This window comes from Bombina bombina, chromosome 3 (genome assembly GCF_027579735.1).
Source record: "Bombina bombina isolate aBomBom1 chromosome 3, aBomBom1.pri, whole genome shotgun sequence".
NCBI classification, from domain to species: Eukaryota; Metazoa; Chordata; class Amphibia; order Anura; family Bombinatoridae; genus Bombina; species Bombina bombina.
In genome coordinates this window covers 240975823-240990551 of record NC_069501.1, presented here as the reverse complement: position 1 = coordinate 240990551, position 14729 = coordinate 240975823, and positions in this window count along the sequence as shown.

Here is a 14729-nt window from a genome sequence, read left to right as displayed (position 1 = left end):
TGAGTGATTGTAAAGCATTTATTCTGTAACATGCTGCGTGATTGCTGATATAAGCAATACATTTAATGTCCCTTTAAGGATAGCTGTGTCCCTTTAGCTCAGTGATGAGTTACACAAATCATCCAAATAACTGCATAAATGGCCCACAAGGCTTCAGAAGATCTGCATATAGGGTAGACATGTTGCTGCCACTTTAACCCCTTAATGACCACAATGTACCCTGTATGTCACTGGTCGTTAAGGGTTTTTTCAGGACATAATAGCACAAGTCTAGCAAGAACACGCTATTAATTCCCTCCCTCCAGCAGGCTTAGTGGAATAGAGCAGTCTCAACGCTGGTGGCAAGACCGTGCTATAAAACAATCAAGTCCCAAAAAAAGACCAGCGACATACAGGGTACGTCGCTGGTCCTTAAGGGGTTTTAAGAGAGGACTCTTATGAAAAATAAATATTTCAGGGGCTGTTAAAAGAAATGTTTTGAATAATCCTATATGGAAGAGAAATATATTTCCCATATATTTAGAAAATGAAAAATATATGCAACATATATATAACAATATCGCCAATATATTTTAACATTTATTCCAAAAATGTAAATGTCAATATATTTTCAAAAGGCATATATTTGAAAATGTATTTTTAAAATATATTTGCCAGATATTTTTTTTAAAATCTAAAAATGGCATTTATACATATATTTTTAAAATATATTTGTAAATGCATTCCAAAAATGTAATTGAAATTTATTTTCCAAACACATATATTTTTGATTATATTTCCAAGATATTTTTAACATCTAAAAAAACAATTTAAACATATAATATATAAAATAGTAACTGCATTCCAAAAATGTACTTAAAATTTATTTTTAAAGCACATATATTTGCAAGATATTTTTTTAACATCTAAAAAGGGCATTTATACATATATTCTTAAAATATATTTGTAAATGAATTCCAAAAATGTAATTAAAATGTAATTTCCAAGCACATTTATTTAAAAATATATATATTTGACAGATATTTTTAACATCTAAAAAAGCAATTTAAACATATATTGTTACATATATTTGTAACTGCATTCCAAAAATGTCATTAAATTGTATTTTCTAAGCAGATATATTTGAAAATGTATTTTTAAAATATATATGCCAAATATTTTTTTGAGCCCAGCTGTTTGCAGATCACTTCAGAGCTGAATACAACAGTGCAACTCTCGGCAGAGCCCTCTACCCATTTGATCCCTATAAACGTTACCTTGTATACCATGCCTAGGTTAAGCACTGTGGAGTCTGTTGGCGCTCTACAAATACTTGATAATAAAAATGTTTTTCACATCTAAAAACATAATTTTTACATATTTTTTTTAAATATATGTTTGTTTTTTGCCAGTGAAAATAATGTGACCCGCCATCCAATTCACCTCAGCTGTGTAAAGTTGGTACTCCATGTTTTCAAAAGGTGAATAAAAATATAACATTAATTTGTGCTGTGTTTGTGCTGATTTTGGCTGCAAAAATTAACATTTGTGCCAGTTTTGTTTTGGAGATATTAAGCATTGTATATAATCAAACTCTGATCACTTTGAATTACATGTTACTACATTTTAAAAACAAATATACCATTTGTTTATGCTGCTTTGTGCCGCAAAAACAAACATTAGTGCAAGTTTTGTTTTGGAAATATTGAGCATTATGTTTGATCAAACTCCGCCCACTTTGCCATCCATGTTATTACATGTTAAAAGCCAATATACCATTTGTTTGTTCTGATTTGTGCAGCAAAAATGTATGTTTGTGCCAGTTTTGTTTTTGCAACATTGAGCATTATATATGATCAAACTCCTACCACTTTGCACCACACAGTATTACATTTTAAAAACAAATATACCATTTGTTGTGTTGAATTTGTGGCATGAATCAGCACAAAGAAATTGCATATTTGCTTTTAAAATTGAATAACTTATTCAAAACATAACCAAAATTGTGCCATTTGCCATCTGTTTATTGCAATATAAGATGATTTTTTTTTTTTATAAAATGTAAGTTTGTTTAGGTTTTTGGAAAGTGTATTATTTTATTTAGACTAATTGGTTTTTACATTAAAGTTGATTAAAAAAAACAAAGCACAAAAAATAAAAAAGTTTGATTTGAGGTCACGGCCTCGATCCTATATGCAGCGTCGCCCGCAAAAGCCGGCGATGCCAAATTTTGCGCTGGTTTGGTATCACATATACGGCGTAACATAGAAGTTATGCTCGTATATTTCTGCCTTCGGCCGTATTTTTTTGGCCCATAGACAGGTATACCAAACAGCGCAGTTTGGTATCCAATATACAGCGTAAGGACTTACGTGGCGAAAATGGAGAAATCTTACTCCATTTTCACCTCGCCACAAATTGCAGGCGTAGTAAGCCTTACGCTGTGTATTGGAGCCCCGTAACTCCCTAAACTACCTGCAAAATAAAACCTAACACCTAACGCATGCGCAATGTCTATCTACCTGTCAACCGCGATCCCCCGCCGCAATCCCTAATAAAGTATTTAACCCCTAAACCACCGCTCCCGGACCCCGCCGCCACCTACATTAACTACCCCCTAATGTGAGCCCCTTACTCCGCTGCCACCTACATTACCTACCCCCTAATGTGAGCCCCTTACACCGCCGCCACCTACATTATCTACCCCCTAATGTGAGCCCTTTACACCGCCGCCACCTATATTAACTACCCCCTAATGTGAGTCCCTTACTCCGCCGCCACCAACATTACCTACCCCCTAATGTGATCTCCTTACACCACCGCCACCTACATTACCTACCCCCTAATGTGAGCTCCTATCCCGCCGCCAGCTATATTAAAATTATTAACCCCTAATCTAATCCCCCTACCCCGCCAACAGCTATATTAAAATTATTAACCCCTAATCTAATCCCCCTACACCACCGCCAGCTATATTAAATTAATTAACCCCTAAAATACTAAAAAATCCCTACCACTAAACCTAAGTCTAACCCTACAAATAGCCCTGAAAAGGGCTTTTTGCGTGGCATTACCCCAAAGTAAACAGCTCTATTTCCAGCCCTTAAAAGGGCCTTTTGCGGGCCATTGCCCCAAAGTAATCAGCTCTTTTACCAGCCCTTAAAAGGGCTTTTTGCGGGGCATTTTCACAAAGTAATCAGCTCTTTTGCCTGTAATCTAAATCCCCCTACACCGCCGCCACCTATAATAAATGTATTACCCCCTAATCTAATCCCCCTACACCACCGCCACTTATAGTAAAATTATTAACCCCTAATCTAATCCCCCTACACCGCCGCCACCTATATTAACTATATTAACCATAATTATATTAGGCTTAATATAGTTAATATAGTTATTATATTATATATATTAACTATATTAACCCTAATTATATTAGGGTTAATATAGTTAATATAGTTATTATATTATGGCATATTTTTGTAATTTAGTGTTTGGTTTTTTTGTAATTTAGTTTAGTGTATTTAATTGTATTTTAGTTTAGATATTTGTAGTTTATTTAATTTATTGATAGTGTAGGTGTATTTGTAACTTAGGTTAGGATTTATTTTACAGGTAAATTGGTAATTATTTTAACTAGGTAGCTATTAAATAGTTATTAACTATTTAATAGCTATTGTACCTAGTTAAAATAAATACCAAGTTACCTGTAAAATAAGTATAAACCGTAAAATAGCTACAATGTAATTATTAATTATATTGTAGCTATCTTTGGGTTTATTTTATAGGTAAGTATTTAGATTTAAATAGGAATAATTTAGTTAATATTATTAATATTATTTAGATTTATTTTAATAATAATTAAGTTAGGGGTGTTATAGTTAATATATATATATAATATAATAACTATATTAACTATATTAACCCTAATATAATTAGGGTTAATATAGTTAATATATATATATAATATAATAACTATATTAACTATATTAACCCTAATATAATTAGGGTTAATATAGTTAATATAGGTGGCGGCGGTGTAGGGAGATTAGATTAGGGGTTAATAATTTTAATATAGGTGGCAACGGTGTAGGGGGGTCAGATTAGGGGTTAATATATTTAATATAGGTTGCGGTGGTGTAGGGGGATTAGATTAGGGGGTAATATATTTAATATAGGTGGCGGCGGTGTAGGGGGATTAGATTAGGGGGCAATACATTTATTAGGGGGATTTAGATTACAGGCAAAAGAGCTGATTACTTTGTGACAATGCCCCGCAAAAAGCCCTTTTAAGGGTTGGTAAAAGAGCTGATTACTTTGGGGCAATGGCCCGCAAAAGGCCCTTTTAAGGGCTGGCAATAGAGCTGTTTACTTTGGGATAATGCCACGCAAAAAGCCCTTTTCAGGGCTATTTGTAGGGTTAGACTTAGGTTTAGTGGTAGGGATATTTTAGTATTTTAGGGGTTAATTAATTTAATATAGCTGGCGGCGGTGTAGGGGGATTAAATTAGGGGTTAATAATTTTAATATAGCTGGCGGCGGGGTAGGGGGATTAGATTAGGGGTTAATAATTTTAATATAGCTGGCGGCGGGGTAGGAGCTCACATTAGGGGGTAGGTAATGTAGGTGGCGGCAGAGTAAGGGGCTCACATTAGCGGGTAGGTAATGTAGGTGGCTTCTGAGTAAGGGGCTCACATTAGGGGGTAGTTAATATAGGTGGCGGCGGTGTAAGGAGATCACATTAGGGGGTAGGTAATGTAGGTGGCGACGGAGTAAGGGACTCACATTAGGGGGTAGGTAATGTAGGTGGCGGCGGGGTCCGGGAGCGGCGGTTTTGGGGTTAATAACTTTATTAGGTGCGGCAGGGTCCGGGAGCGGCAGTTTAGGGGTTAATGCATTTATTATTAGGAGAGTGAGGGGGGATAGCGGATAGAAGGGTATACGTGTCGGGCTATGTTTGGGAGTCGTGTTAGACAGTACGGGAGATTTAATACTTTAGTCAGTTTTTGTAGGCGCCGGCAGTTTCTAAAGTGCCGTAAGTCACTGGCGACTCCAGAAATTTGTACTTACGCAGATTTCTGGACATCGCTAGTTTGTCAGACTTACGGCACTTTAGCATCTGACGGTGCCATATATGGGATAGCCCGAGTTGCGAGCTGAAACTACGGGCGGCGCAGGTTTCCACGCTTGTGCCGAAACCTGTGCCGTATATCGGATCGCGCCCCACATGTTTCCTGTCTAGAGTGGCACTCCAGTCTGCAGCCAGACACTTCTCAAGTTTTGCAGTGAGTTTGCCATGTATCAGGTAAGGGGGAAGCCATGAGGTGTATATAATAACAGGGAGGGTATAGAATGCAGTGACTTTGCCATGTGTCAGGTAAGGGGGAAGCCATGAAGTGTATATAATAGCAGGGAGGGTATAGAATGCAGTGAGTTTGCCATGTGTCAGGTAAGGGGGAAGCCATGAGGTATAAAATACCAGGAAAGGTATAGAATACAATGTGTGAGAATATCAGGCTTCTCAATAATGTTTGTAACATGTGGCATTTCCCCCATTTGTATACTGAGGCTTTGCTTAGCAGGGGCTTAACACATCAGACTTTTCATATGCTGTGACTGGAATTAACAGAAAATACAAAAACATACAGATTTAGGGCTCGCTTCCAATGAGCTGTAATTCCATTTGTGTGCACTCTCAAACCGATAAATATGCTGTTAGAAGCAATATCGTTTATCAACTGCTTCCAACGGCCTGTTGTACCTCAATTTTGGCAACCGGACTCCGGCTGCCGAAAACATTATTGTGTCCCATACAAAGTATAGGAAGCCGCTAATCTTTAAATTATACCCTATTTCCAATGCCCGCGCAAATCATTACTACACTGTCGGAGGCTGCCGATACATTAACAAAAATTACACCCAGCTCAACTAGGTGTAAAACAGGAAAAAGGTGCTCTTTGAGACCTTTTTCCCATTGAAATCTAACCCAACACATCAAAACCCCTCTATCCGCCATCCCCCCCACATCGCAACTTATAATAAATCTATTAACCACTAAACCGCCATGCCCCACAACGCAAACTAGCTATATAAACTATTAACCCCTAGTCCGCAATGCCCCCACAATGCAATCTATCTATTAAATCTATTAACCCCTAATCTGCAATGCCCCCACATTGCAAAGTATCAAATCTATTAACCCCTAATCCACCACCCCCCACAACGCAATCTAGCTATTTTATTTATTAACCCCTAATCTGCCAATAACCCACATCGCAATTAACTAATCACTAAGCCCCCTAACTAATCACTAAGCCCCCTAACCTAACACCCCCTAAATTAACCCCATTACATAAATTAGAATAATCGTAAATTACAAATAAAATAAAAAACCTAACATTACTTTAAAAATAAAATAAACTAAATTTAAATTAAGCTAAAATTACAGAAAATAAAAAAGTCTAACATTACATAAAATAATAAACAAGATTATCAAAAATAAAAAAATTAAACCTAATCCCAATGAAAATAAAAAAGCCCCCCAAAACAAAAACACCCCCTAATCTAATACTAAACTACAAATAGCCTTTAAAAGGGCCTTTTGTAGGGCATTGCCCTAAATTAAACAGCTATTTTCCTTAAAAAATACTAAGTCCCCCCTCTAACAGTAAAAAAACCCACAAAATAAAAAAACCTAACACTAAAAAATCCTATGAGCATTGCCCTTAAAAGGTCATTCAGCTCTTTTAGGATTGCCTAAAATCCCTAATCTAAAAAAAATTTTGTTAACCCATAATTTCTTTGTCTTCAAGGGTGTTCACTACCTCCAGAGATGTGGGACAGCTATTGGGGCAACATTTGCCCCCTCCTATGCCAACCTTTTTATGGGTTGTTGGGAGCTGCCCACATCTTTGGATGTGGTGAACACTTGAGGAAGAAGATTATAAACTACAGAAGGTATAGTGATGATCTTCTAATCATCTGGAAAGGTGATAAAAAAGATGCAGAAGTTTTTGTTGGTATGCTCAACCAAAATAAAGATGGAATACAGTTTACCTTTGAGTTTGGGGGCAGAGATGTGAATTATCTAGATGTTACACTGTCGGGAACAGCAGATGGCAAAGTTGTGACTGAAGTGTATAGGAAGCCAATTTCAGACAATAATTTCCTCCATGCTCAGAGCTGCCATACCAAAAAAGTCTTTAAAGCTATCCTTAAAGGACAATTTATTAGATCAAGAAGAAATTGCACAAGAGATGAAGAATTTGAGAGGCATGCAAAGGATCTGGAGGAGAAATTTTGCAGTAGAGGCTACAAGAGAAAGGATGTGGAAGTTTCCAAAAGAAATGTAGCAGCCAAAACAGATGGGAATTTTTGAAACCATGAGTAGCTGAAAAAGGAAACTTTGCGGGGGTTTCTTTCATAACCCAATATAGCAACCACTTTATATAAAACATTTTCAGATGCTTAAGGCAGATGATTGCTTGGTGGATGTGGTTGCTAAGGGTTGTAGGAATGCCTTCAAAAGAGGGAAATCTGCAGGAAATATGATAGCCCCGTCTTAGCTTAGGCCCATGACGACAAACAATTCATCCTGATTATGCTTCAAAGGTACTTTCAGGTGCAATTATTCACAGTGTACTGCATGTGATTACCTTTGGGGGCATTGCAGATTAGGGATTCATGAGTACTATTACCGGGGAAAGATTCAGACATTTTTCTTGTCTTAATTGCAGGTCATTTTATGTGGTTTATCTTCTCACATGTATTAAATGTGGGATACAATATGTGGGGCTCACAAGTAGAGAGATCAGACATAGAATTTGTGAGCACCTATCTAGCATAAAAATGGGAAAACTGACCACCCCCCTAGTGCAACATTTTAAACATGTACACAATAAAGAGGCAAGATCCCTGAGGTGGATAATTATTGAAGTGGTGAGGTGTAGGAGAGAGGAGGGGATAGGGACAAACTTTTGGGCAAAAGGGAGGTCTTTTGGATACACATGCTCAAAACCAGAGTACCAGAGGGATTAAACTCTGAATATGGGGCCCCATCCAATATGCAGCGTTGCCCGCAAAAGCCGGCAACGCCGTTTTTGCGTGGGTTTGGTATCACATATACGGCGTAGCATACAAGTTACGCGCATATATTTCAGCATTCGCCCGTATTTTTGTACCCATAGACTGACATAGAAAACACGCGCAATTTGGTATCCAATATACAGCGTAAGGACTTACGCGCGCAGAATTAAGAAAATCTACTCCATTCTCATCTCGCCACAAATTGCAGGCGCAGGAACCCTTGCACTGACTAAAAAACCAATGTAACTCCCTGAAGGCCTAACAAACGCATGCGCAATCACATACATATCAGCAGCAGATCTCAAACAGTTAAACCTCTTCTAAGCATTCAGAATTCCTGCCCCTGCAAGTGTGTCAAACCAATCACAAACAGCACAACCTCTCACCTGCAGCCTTAAAACACCTGGCAATGCACACCCTCATTAGCCACCATGTTTCCACTGCATTATCTGCAATACATACAGATATAGCATCGTGGGGCACAAGGGGTGCTGGAAGCCCTACAAGCCCCTGTTGTGGAGGATATAGTTGCTGCTGAGGTCCCTGGTCATGGTGCTGTAGCCATCCCTGCTCCTGCTGCTGCTGTCCCTGCTCCTCACGCTGTTGTCCCTGTTCCTGGTGCTGCCCCTGCTGCTTTTGTTGCTGCAGCTGGTCATAGGCCAGCAGGGCCTATAAGATGTCGACATCAGCAGAGGGGAAGAGCAAGGGGAGCAAGGATGCAGAGGGTTAGGGTCACCCTGTTTGGGATGACAGAAGGGGAGGTCAGGGAAAAGTATCACTTGATTTATGCAAGCCTCATTGACCTATATGAGGTCTTGAAGGATGATATTGACCCTCAAGAGAATAGGAACTGAGCTCTGACTGGTATGCAGAAGCTGTTGTGTGTTGTACACTTCCTGGCATCCGGCTCATTCCAGTCAACAGAGGGGCTTGTGTCTGGCCTAGCACAGTTCACCTTCTCCAGGATTCTAGTTTTTCCCTTAAAAGGACATTTTCTTAAAATGGAATGTTCTATCTGAATCATGAAAATAGAATTTTGTCTAGACTAATCCTGGCATAAAAGTAGATTGCTTACAATGCACCAATTTAATGTATTCGAAAAATATATCTTTTAAATGAAATCCATGTTATGTCCCTTTAAGTACATGATGAACCTGTAGTAATCAGAATACATATGTTACATGACAGGCGACGCAGGGTACGGCTGCAGACCATGGCTGTAACCCCCTTGGTACACCCCCTTACAGAGTCACAACTCAGGTACCAGGAGGCCCACATACGGACCAGAAATGTGATAGAAAGGAGCTTTGGCCTACTCAAAACCAGATTCAGGTGTCTGGATTTAACAGGCGGAGCTTTACAGTATAACCCCAACAAAGTGTGTTCCTTTGTCAATGCATGTTGTATTCTACATAACATTGCTGTGGACACACGTATATTGGGGGACATGGAACCGGAACAAGTACCCCCTGAGGATGTGGACAGGGGGACACTGAGGGGGAATGAAGTGAGGGACCTTGTCATTTGTCAATACTTCACCTGTAAGTTACTTGTTCATAAGTACAGTAAACCGTAACATTCACATCACATGTATTATGATGTTTGACTGTACCTCACCAACCATTGCATGTGTATATATCATGTCTTGCAGAATTACATACTGCGGATTTCCACTGCATGTAAGTGAAACTACTACATCCCACCGCCCTTCCCTTAACAACCCTAATTACTGAAAATGTCTCATTTGTTTAATTTATGTTTATGTCACTATGATTTATTGACTATCATTAAGAAGAATGAAAATGGATGTTTATACCTTATGTTCACACCTTCTTTAAATACATTATTATTTATATATATGCCCATGTGGCAATTTATATTGGATGTGAGAAACCTTGATTTACATCTTAGAAGTGAATATTACTATATGTACCCTTCATACACAACTATGTGATGTGTTTTATAGAACATGAATATGTCATAAACATGATAATATTACCTTTGTTTGCCATTTCCACACAGGTCATATTATATGTTTTAACAATATTAGTGTACTAAAACACACCTCACATGGATGTGGATGACAATTATATGGTAAATAACAGAGGCCAAGATTTATGGTGAACTATAAGAATATTTATTTATTTTTTGGCTTCTTGTATGAGGGAGCTGAGGTGGCTGTAGTGGATTTCCTTGTTCTCCTGGTTTGAGAGGATTCTTTGGTTTCTGCTGGTGTGCTGGCCACAGATGATAGGCTGGAGGCAGTGTCCTGCTGGTGTGTAAAGTGCTCAACCAACACACCCAAGAGTTGATTTTGTTCCTGCCATCTATTGTCCATCTGCATCTGCATATCAGACTGAATTCTTATCATCTGCGACTGGTTTTGTACAATTCCATTTAATGATGCTGCCATGTCCCTCTGCAGCTCTATGCTACGCTTGAGTAACCTGTCTTGGCTCCTGTGAAACCTCTGTTGGCCTCTTTGTATGCTCTCACAGCTTGTTATGAGCCTCCTCTGTAGTGAAATGTATTCCTCACCCATGGGAGAATACAGAGCATCCACAGGCTCTTCAGCAGTAGGGCTTCTAGGTGCTTGAGGTGCAGGTCCAGCTGATTCTGCTGGTGGGACATCCTCAGCTGCATCTGCTGGTGCTGGTGGGACATCCTCAGCTGCATCTGCTGGTGGGACATCCTTAGCTGTATCTGCTGGTGGGACATCCTCAGCTGCATCTGCTGGTGCTTGAGTAATTCCAGCTATATGCTCATCTGCAGATGGTGGAGCTCTCCCAAGGGAAGAGGATGGTGGAGCTCTCCCAAGGGAAGAGAATGGTGGAGCTCTCCCAAGGGAAGAGGCTGGTGGAGATCTCCCAAGGGAAGAGGATGGTGGAGCTCTCAGGGTGGATTGGTAATCCCATTGATGAGCAGTGTGTGACCACTCAGCCTGTCCAGTTTGCACTTCTTGGGACATACCTTGTGTGTAAAATCCATGACTGCCCTGATATTGTGTTGGGGGGGGTAAAGACATGGACCCTTTGTGGCTGACTTGGCTCCCCCTCAAAGCCAAAAGAAGAATATTCCTCTGATCAGGGGTCATATGTCAATGGTGGTGGCATCACTTCCGGGTCCTCTACTGAAGCCATCCAACCCTGCTCATGCCTGGGAGCATAATGTTCACATTGTTGCCTGAAGACTGGTGGTGGTGGCTGCATGCCTGTGACTGGTGGTGGTGGTGGAGGTGGCTGCATGCCTGTGACTGGTGGAGGTGGCGGCATGTCTGTTTGCAGCCTGGTGACAGGAGGTTCTGTGGAGGAGTCAAATGATGAGAGGGATTAGTACAGTCATATATATGTCCATGTGGGCATACAATGTACATTGATACATGCTAGGGCCTATACTCATTCTCATGTCAAACTCTATAACATGCATGTGCAAAATGTGATTTATGATATGAGGGATTTTAATCTGCACAGTATACAGGTATGTGTTTCATACAATAGTTATGTGTACATGTCAATGATGGAAAAATGTGTTCTTTAAGTGAGACTATGGTCACACAATTTACTTTAGCCTGATGTAGGCACAGAACCTGCTTTCTGAGCTAAAAGTATTGTGATGGCTATAGTGTCCATTTACTGAAAACTCTACATGTGGCTTGTGGCCTGTGTTACTCTGAGACATGTTAGTATTGCACTATTCCACCTCATATCATGAATTGCATTGTGTTAAGTAGCATTAATGTCAAATCTAATTGTAGATGTTTTTGTTAGTAGGCCAAATACCATGCTCCTCATGGTGTACATGAATGTGTGACATTAAAGGATGTTATATCTCAAATACATATCATACTGGTGTGTGGGATGTTACTCACCAGCATGAGGTGCTGTGGTTGCAGCCCCTGAGTCACGAGCCCCTGGAAGTCCATGGACTGCTGTGATACTCAGGGACCTGCGTATCATCTCCTGCCAGGTGTTGTATTCTGTGTCCAGGGGTGGACCACCGCCTGTTCCCCTCTGGTGCATGGCTTCCTGTCCCATCTTCTCTTTCACCCACCTCTTACAGTCATTCCACCTTTTTTTAAGGCCCTCAACAGTCCTCCTCTGTGGGGCCACACTGTTAACGGCATGCTTTACCGCCAACCATGCCGTTTTACGCCATCTGGCAACACCTTTGCCCTTCTCCTGGCCAAAGAGGGCACTGTGGTTGTCCATGATGGCCTGGACTTGGGCAACATTCTCATCGAATGAGAAGTTAGGACATCTCATCCTCTCATCCTCTGTGGACACCTGGCTTGCTCCCTGCGATGTCCCTGGTGTGAGTTCCTCCCTATCCTCTCCCTCCTCCTCCCTTCTGTCCCAATGTTCACCCTCTGTCCCTCTCCTTGATGTGCCTGGTCTATGGGGCTCTCGGGCATCTCCCCTCCCATCATCCCTTCTAGCTCTCCCTCTCCCCACTCCACTTACTCCCTCACATGGACCCCGCTGCTCCTCCTGTCCTCTACAATGCTCCTCTCCCTGCCACTCCTATCCCCTCCTCCCCTCCGCCCTACCTCTCCCTGCCATCCTCACACTACACACACTCACACACTCACACTCACTCCCAATTTAATCACACACAATCACAACCAAACGCTCAGCCTATCACACTGTAAGTTTGAAAAATAATGTGTGAGTTGTTAGAAAAAAAAAGTGTTGCGCATTTTTAGATGGAGTCACGGGTGATTTTTATGAGTGTTAGCCTAATTTGCATAAAACTACTCTTTATTGAGACTTTACGTTAACAGAATACAGGCGTAAGTTACTTGCGACGAGTAAAATGTGTATTTGCGCACTTTTTGGAAAAACGCCAGTTTGTCCGACTTACACCACTTTAGCACCTGACAGCACAGTATATGTAATACCCCGATGTGTGAGGTGAAATTATGGGCGGCGTGGGTTCCCTCACTTGTGCCAAAAACTATGCCGTATATCGGATCGCGCCCATGATGTTATCAAGTTTTGTTAATAATTGGTTTAGGCCTGTGTAGACAATCTAAGTATCATCCCTTAGTGAGAGATATACATACATGCTCTATAAGTGAGCTCCCTCCGCCTCCATTTTCCCTCTCCCTTCCCTCCCCTCTCTTTCCTCATCACTTTTATCTGCCATAAAGAAAATTCATTCTCACCATATACTGTACATAATGGCTACTAATATGTTGGTTTTCATTGTTTTTATCTCTCTTGGGAATATTAGTAGTTCACAGGTCTTCCCGACTGGTACTTGCATATTTATGTGCCAACAGGATTGTAGACGCCAGGGAGTAAACTTGGTGTTTTTCTGCATATATTAATAAACTAGGTTAGACACCATATACAGGTATGTTCCTTGCATAAACTTGTGCATAATTACCAGTAGTATCTTTCCTCCGTATTTGCGTTTCTGCAATTTTCATTATGACATTTTAAACTAAACAGTATATGTTGCATTTAATAAAGTACAATTTGCAACACTGGAAAATGGACTATATTTATAGAAATCATGTACCATAGTGATAGTTGTCTTTGCCAGAATATGTGTATAAAAGGTCAAATTGGACCTTAGGACTTCAGCTATGATTACGGCTTTCTTTGCCGAAACGCATCAGCAGCAAGTCTAGGAGTGAGCTCCTACTCTCCACCCACATTGCCACTTTCTGGAACATTTTACTGAATGTGGATGTTTTAAATTATATGAACAATAAAAGTTACTTTTTAATTCTCAACGAGAGTGCTCCTCTATTGGATGTTGGTGAGATGTTGTGACCGCAGAACGAGTGTAGCACATCATTTCGGTTCCCCTTGGGGTGACCACTCCCACCCACCACTACGAGGAGATCGGAACATAGTGATGACGTCACCCGCCGACATTAAGTGAACCGAAGAGAGGACCCGCGACGGCCTGAAGGTAATAATTTACTTTACCATTGGAGATTGCATACGCATTGAGCTAGAGGCCACCAGGGATTCCCCAAAGACTGGCTTGGATTGTTTGGCATGGTATGACAGACTGTTTGGGATAATCTGTCTATGTGACAACGGGTGAGGGGGGAGTTTGCATTTATCCAATAGCTATGAACTGAGTATTTGGAGTATTTTATTATTTGAGCTACTCATCAGGTGGTACTTCAACAACAAAATCGACTCCATCAGAACTGAAATCAGCTCTCAACATACTACCGGTCTCCCACCCCCTCAAAAGCTCACAATCATCCAAAACCCACATAGCCATACATTTAGCTCTTTTGCCCCTGTTACAGAGGATGAAGTTTCTGCCCTTATACTATCCTCTCAACTCACTACCTGTCCCCTTGACCCCATCCCCTCACAACTACTCCCCTCCCTCTCTTTTACCCTTACCCCTATACTCACACACATCTTCAACCTCTCCCTCAGCACTGGTATAGTTCTCACATCTTTTAAACATGCATTATTCACACCTATCCTTGAAACCTTATCTCGATCCAACCTCCCCATACAACTACCGCCCTATTTCCCTACTACCTCTTGCCTCAAAGCTTATTGAAAAGCTAGTATAGGCATGTCTATCTCATTTCCTTACATTAAACTCCCTCCTTGACCCACTGCAATCTGGATTTCGTCCCCTTTCACTCAACAGAGACAGCGGCCTAGATTTAGAGTTCGGCGGTA